We start from the raw sequence: 7,802 nt of genomic DNA, 5'->3' as shown, positions 1-7,802 counted from the left end.
TTCAAGGGTCTACATGAAGTAGCCTACTGACTTCTACTTCCACATTTAAACAGCTCAAATTTCTGATGTAAAGGCTAAACACACATCCTCTATGCACACAGCCCCTGAGGAAATTAAGAGGACATTATGGCAGATTTCCCTGGAGTTTCTTCCCCTTTCCTCCTGCCCCACCCCAAACAGTACCTACTGCCCAGGCAAGACAGCACTGCCTCTTAAGCATCCTCCTTAGCCAACCCCACCACCCTTCTGGTATTCCTCAGAAGATTCCCTTGATGTTCTCCAGTTTTCAATATTCTCTAAGCTTCTTCAACCCATTCACAAAGTCTATTTTCAGGGTGTGTTAGTCATTTGCCCTCCAAACGTGTTCGCATTAGTCAGGGCTCCTTGTAACGTCCTTTTACAGTGTTGTTCTGTTTCTGTCTGGGGCTGGCCCTACCCTGCCTTCTGCCATGTTAAAGTGACTCCTAGCAAGTACTGTAAGCAGCAGATAAGCACTAAATAGTATCAGAGGGAGTATTATCACACTTTGTATTTGAAATTATAAAATCTTATCTTCACTCTTTTGCAAGAGTGCCGTAATCTCTATTTTCCACACGGGGAAACAGACCCAGGAAGATCAAGCAGCTGCCCTCCTTGAAATCAGCAGCAAGCTGGGGACTGGTGTTTACATGGTCTTGGTTAATTATGTTCTCCAGGTAGCCCAGGCAGCCTGTCATTAAAATATTATTCCATTCAAGAATTATTTAATCTTCCTTCCAGGTCATTAATTAAAAGACATTAAACAAAATCAGACTTCACGCTGACCCTATCGTCAACATATTGCCCTGTGTCATTAGAATTTGTCCTCCAGCCAATTCTCAGTCTGCGTGACAGAGCACACAGCAAAGTCAATGCTAATTAAGTTGGCAAATAAGATTTATTGAGATACTGTATCAAGTGCAGTACAAAGATATAAATATATGTGTGGTAAGGTGCGTTCATTGTGCTCACTAACTTTTTAATTCTATTGAAAAAGCTAGCAAGCCTGTCTGACACTATTTGTCTTCATAAATATATTCTTTTATAGCAAAGCTCTTTAGCTCTTTTGATTCCATTATCCTTTCAGTGTTTCAATCTTAACAGCGGTTCTGTTATTTTTTAAAAGGATCAATTTCACAATGGGAATTCAAGCACAGATCTCTTATTGCAAGATGATTATTAATAAAATTAACAATTAACCCCATTGAAGAACACTGAGCCAAAGAGAACTGTGGGTATTTTAGTAAATATCTTAAGGCCAGAGTTGGATTTCTGATTTCCTGGTTTCCTCCCTAGCATTAAAAGGCTTAATTTCAGGGCCAAAATTATGATGCCTAAGAAAGGGCTTATAGAAATTTGCTTGTAATTGTGTCCTCCAAATGGACAACTCCTATTCATGTCTCATTTTTAGACTTCCTTTTCTATAGGTTCCACTCCTTTATGTTTATTTTATTTTCCTAGAATTCCTTGTACTTAACTACTGCATATGAACCTTTGTTGATATACTGTAAAACTTTACCTATACATTTTTCTGCCTGTTTAAGCCATATGTTTTATACAGTTGAAAAGAACTCTTTTAACAAAAAAACTGAAATTGTCATAAAAGTCAAGGAAATGCCATTTAAACTAAAGTCAAAGTGGTCTCGTGATGACTGCTCCAAAGCATATTTTATGTGAGTGGAAATTGGGTCCGCTAGGAATTAAATCAACAACCACTACATTTCCTTAACCATTATTGTATAACCTTATGTCCAAAATATTCACTATTCATAGCTGAGGACTTGCCATTGATTTGTCAAAAAGAAAAGAAAAGAAAAAATTTATGCACACGTAGTTTTGGGGCTGCCTAAAAGATCTCTTCTGTGCAGGTTTCTTATTTTTATGCTTGTTCTGAGCCATTTCACTGGGACCATACAGTGTACAAATGTTCCAAATAACAAGAGCTTTAGAATTGCAGTATCTATTAATTAGAATGGCCACCCTAGAAAATAATATCTGATTTAAATTTTGGATATTACACCGGAAGCTCTCTGCTAATTGATAGCACTCCTCAATGTGATGACAATGATATATCTAGTGTTTCAATTTTTCAATAAAAGTGTAATATATGATATATAAAGGGCTTGAAATCTGCATGGGAGGAAAAAGAACTATACTTTAGCATTGGATGGAGAGCCCTTACATGTAAAAAGATGTCCCAACTTTAAGAACATTTTTTGAAATACATGTATAAAGATTGCTTTATATGTAAAATACTATGAATTCATTTTTTAGTGATAATTGTAAGCATAGCAGCAATTGTGAGTGCACGTTCAGTAGTATCAATATGAAATGGCATTTACATGCAAGAAAAATGGAAGGCGTTCAGATTTGAAGAGTTTCTTGTGGGATCCTGCTCCATCTGTCATTTGCTTTTTCTGCCTCAAGGACATTCTACACAGGCAAGTTTACAGTTGTCCTACACTGAAAAAGACTCGTGTGTTTTATTATTAGCAACAAATGTGTGTGTGTTTCCTTTAAGGGCATCAGCTGCTACAAGAACAAACTTGCAAACCTGTTTCTGAGTTTGCACCTTCTATGTGCCAATAAAATGGCTTTCTCTCAGCTGATTACTTGCAGTGGATATTATGTCATCATTTTTATAATTGTTGAATAGTCAAATTAAATATTCATATATTGTAGCAAGTATAACTGCAAGTATGAAAGTAATTTCTTAAGAATTGATGTCAACAAGATCTGATTCAGAAAGTGATTTACATTAAGTAATATAGTTTCACTATTGATTAATGTTCATTTACAAGTTTCTTAAGGGCATGATGTGGAAAGGAAAGTGATTTACATTTCGTGTTCTGTGAGAAGTGCTATTATGAAAGAACAAATGCTACATTTTTAGCACTTCTTAGGTTTCCTTGGTACTAAGTACATTACATATATCTTATATCTGTTAATCCTTACAAATCTCTGAGGCAAGGTCTATTACTATCCCCATTTTACAGATGAGGAAAAATGAGGCACAGAGTAAGGTAACTTACCAGGAATGCATATCCAGAAAGCTGGAACTGAATGCAAATAACCCTATGCAGAGCTCTCACCACTGAGCTTGGTTTACCGCATGGTAATGTTGATAATTGATTCTCAGACTTAAGCAGGGGTCAAACCACCTGGAGGACTTATTAAAACACAGATTGCTAGGCCTCACTCTCCAGAGTTTCTGATACAGTAGGTCTGGTCTGAGACCTTAGGATGTGTATTTCTAACTAGTTCCTTGGTGGTGCAATGGTGCTCATTTAGGGACCGCACGTTGAGAACCAATGATGTAGATGATTCTCCGGAAGACAGGGACCATTAAGATTTGCTGTGGAGTTTTCAGGAACTGGAGGTGCTACTATGAAAGAGAGAGGGAGAGGGGGCAATCAGACCCAAAGGCATAGAATGAATTAAGATGTTGAGGAAAGAGGGAGTCTCTCAGGAAGAGGTAAACAGAGCTAAGGATTTGTGCATAGATGAAAATCTGTGGTCCAGAGAAGAGGGATGGGTAGGAAATCCTGCAAGGAAGTATAAAGTCAGAACTCAAAGAAGATAACATTGAAGTGACACATAGTTTCTACTTGGAAACTCAACTCTGGGAAAATATTTGATTTTTCTAAAGCATGATGGTATAGTAAATGGCAAAGGGCGGTGGCAAAGACATCAATCTGGGAGACAGATGATGATCCTCAGCCTTAAAATGCTGGTGATCCTGCAGCAGTCACATTAACTTCATGGCCCTCAGTCTTCCAGACCTTCATCTTATTTATTCTAGTTGATCTCTACAGTCCCTTCCTGCTTTGATGGTCTAAAGTTCATCTGAGGTGGGTGGAGGGTTATAGCCCTGCAGTTTGACTTACGAATGTGCTGATACATTGATCATCCTGTTGTCCTGCTTACATTAGAATAGAGACACGTGGACTTATTCATGATCTTTATGAGAAGTAGTGATGTGTAAATCTGTCTCTGGCTTTGGTTTGAGTCTTTAGGCAGGACTGCAGTTAAATTGCAATTTATTTTTGGCAGCCAGAAAGGAGAAGATTGCTTAATGTTTGTTGCTTCTTGAGCCTACCTTCTGCGTGAATAGCTATGAAGCTATCAATACAGTTCATGGAAATGAAGGGAGGTATGCCAAGCCCATTTTGGGGGTTATAATTTATGAAAGCCTTCTCAAAGTAGGATGACATGCAAGATCTCCTGCTCACACAGTTCTTGTTATTCAAGAGTCAAGGCGGGGACTTAACTGGGGACATAAAGGACTTGTACGCAGAAAATTACAAAACATTACTAGAAGAAATCACAGAAGCTCTGAATAGGTGGAAAGACATTCCTTGTTCATGGATAGGAAGATTAAATATGGTTAAGAAGTCAAATTGATCTACAGATTCAATGAGGCACCAATCCAAATTCCAACCACCTATGTTGAAGACTTGGAAAAGCTAGTTACCAAATTCATCTGGAAGGTAAAGAGACCCCAAATAGCTAAAAGCATCCTAAAAAAGAAGAACCACAGTGAGAAGATTAACAGTCCCTGATTTTAAAATTTATTATAAAGCCACAATGGTCAAAACAGCATGGTATTGTCACAAAGATAGAAGTATTGACCAGTAGAATAAAACCAAGAATGCAGAAATAGACCACTAAATCAATGATCAACTGATTTTTGACAAGGCCCCAAAATCCACTGAACTGGGACAAAATAGGTTTTTCAATAAATGGGCATGGGAGAACTGGATATTAACCAAAAGAGTGAAAGAGGACCCTTACCTTATACCCTATATAAAAATTAACTCAAAGTGGATCAAACACCCAAAATAAGAGCTAGCACCATAAAGCTTCTAGAAGAAAATGTGGAGAAATATCTTCAAGACTAGTAATAGGAGGTAGCTTCCTGAACCTTACACCCAAAGCACAAGCAACAAAATAAAAAATAGATAAATGGGAACTCCTCAAAATCAAATGCTTCTGCACCTCAACAGACTGTTAAAAAGGTGAAGAGGCAGCCAAGTCAATGGGAGAAAATATTTGGAAATCACACTTGGGACAAAGGTTTGATATCCTGTATACATAAAGAAATCATACAACTCAACAACAAAAAAAACAAACAACCCAGTTATGCTCGTTTTCATTAGCTACAAGGGAAATGCACATCACAACTACAATGAGATACCACCTCACACCTGTAAGAATGGCTGCTATTAAACAAACAGGTGTTGGAGAGGATGTGGATAAAGTGGGACACTTACGCACTGCTGGCGGGAATGTATAATGGTGCAGCCACAATGGAAGACAGTTTGGCGGTTCCTTAGGAAATTAAATATCAAGTTGCCCTATGACCCAGCAATAGCACTACTTGGTATATACCCAGAAGAGCTGAAAGCAATGATACAAACAGACATTTGTACACTGTTGTTCATAGCAGAATTATGCACAATCACCAAAAGGCGGAAAGAATCTAAATGCCCATCAACAGATGAGTGGATTAACAAAATATGGGATATACACACAACAGAATATTATGCAGCAGTAAGACAAAATAATATCCTGAAGTACATGACAAGATGGATGAACCTTGAGAACATGATGCTGAGTGAAATAAGCCAGACAAAAAAAAATAGATACTTTATGGCTCCACTTATATGACCATCGTAAAGGTAAAATCAGAGGTTTATAATACAGAATAGAGGGGACTTAGAGATACATAGAAGCCAAAGATGGGTGAACAGTTAGCTAATGAAATTGAAGTCAAACATAAGAGAATAGATAGAAGTGAAGGCGGTTCACTAGTGGGTCTATAAGTATAAGAGTGTTGATGGACTGTAGACTTTGGGCATCATACATGATACCTAATGAATGCAGGTGACTTCAAGATGGACTGGCTGTTGAGTAGATCGGTAAATGATGGTGCATGCATATGATCAAATATTGCAGTGCTACAAAAAGGAATGAAGTTGTGAGGAATGCAACATGGTAAATGAAATTGCGGGACATTTGGTGAGGCAAGATAAGCCAGGAACAAAAGAGGAATTATTGTATGGTCTCCTTTAGAAAATGCTTATAAGAAAACAGGGGCCTTGATTGTAAGTTCTTATAGCAGACACATTTAGTTCCAAGTGGTAATTATTATTTCTGGATTTTAAAAGGCTGTTTTATCTATGTACAATCTGGTATTTAGAGATAAGAATGAAGCCAATCAGGTTGGAATTGAAGTAATTCAGAACACAGGGGGTAAGGAAACTTTGTCTATATTTTAGAGCTTCATCTACTCTTTGAGACCAAGGGAAGAAAAGTTTACTTTGTCTGGAACCTAAATTTTCTGGAGCACATAATTTAATTCAACCTATCAGGATAGCTCATTCAAACAATTGAAACACAGGGAGCCCAGAATAAGAATGAGGGCCTTTAATCCTGTATAGCTTAATGTAATGCCTGGATACATCCTAGAGTATATTAAGCAGATAATCAAAAAGTATTGGCAAAGTCCCTTGAAGGATGGGAGAAAAAATATTGAACTATTAAACTTTACCACCAGGGAAATTAGGGACACCCAAATTAATAGGCCAAGCCCTTGATCTTGAGGCTTGCTCTTGTGGAGCTTATGTATGTAGCGAAGGAGCTTAGCCTACCTATAGGTATGCCTAAGAGTTACTTCCGGAGGACCTCTTTTGTTGCTCAGATGTGGCCTCACTCTCTCTAAGCCCAATTCTGCAAGTGAAATCATTGCCCTCTATTGTGAGCCACTGATTGTACACCATGCATGGATGTTTGTATGTTAAGAATGTTTGTGTTTGTATGTTGTTTTCACTTATCAATTTAAAAAATTTAGTTTAATTAAAAAAAAATCATTGCCCTCCCCTGTACATGGGACACGACATCCATGGGTGAAAGTGTCCCTGACAGCATGGGAGATGACTCTCAGGAATGAGTCTGGCCCTGGCACTGTGGGATCAACAATTCCATCCTGACCAAAAGGGAGGAAGAGTATAAGAAATAAGGTATCAGTAACTGAGAGAGTTCAAATAGAGTCGAGAGACTGCTCTGGAAGTCACTTTTATGCAAGCTTCAGTTAGATATTGCTACCTATCATAAGTTGCCAAACCCCAACCAAAACCATTCCAGCCAATCCTAAAGAACACCTAGGACAATATATAAGATTCTACAACAGTTCCATGCACTAGGGTAACTTTCCAGAAAACCCTACAACCTTCGCATGGGTCCCTGGACAAGATACGTCCTGAAACCTAGAGGGACCAGCCTCTCCAGAACATCAGCTAGTTCCATCTCCCTACCCCATATTATTGACAGCCCTTTCAAGTTGAAAAAATTAGAATGTGTGTAACCCAAATACTAAAGAGTTGGAGAAAGATCAAAGGTTATGGTGGAGTTATACAGAGAAGATAGGGTTTAACAAACGAGTATGATTACTGAATCATATTGATATTTCTTAGTCTCCAGTATCTTAGAGCAGCTAGAAGGTGAAATCTAAAATTGTGGAATTGTAACCCATACCAAACTCTGAAATATGTTCTACAACTAATTGTTGTGCTGTGTTTTGAAATTCATTGCTTTTTTGTATATGTTATTTTTCACGGAAAAGAGAAAAAAAGTCCATTAAAGTCGATTGTGATGATAAAAAATATTTATTCCCTCTAACCTCCAATGTTCCAGAGCAGCAAGAAGGAGAAGTCTTGAGATGATGGTACGGTAGCCCATGATAAGCTCTGGGTTCTGTCCCGTAACTGCTTGTTGAAGAGTGC

This window comes from Tamandua tetradactyla, chromosome 21 (assembly GCF_023851605.1).
Source record: "Tamandua tetradactyla isolate mTamTet1 chromosome 21, mTamTet1.pri, whole genome shotgun sequence".
Lineage (NCBI taxonomy): Eukaryota > Metazoa > Chordata > Mammalia > Pilosa > Myrmecophagidae > Tamandua > Tamandua tetradactyla.
This window is presented reverse-complemented; position numbering follows the sequence as displayed.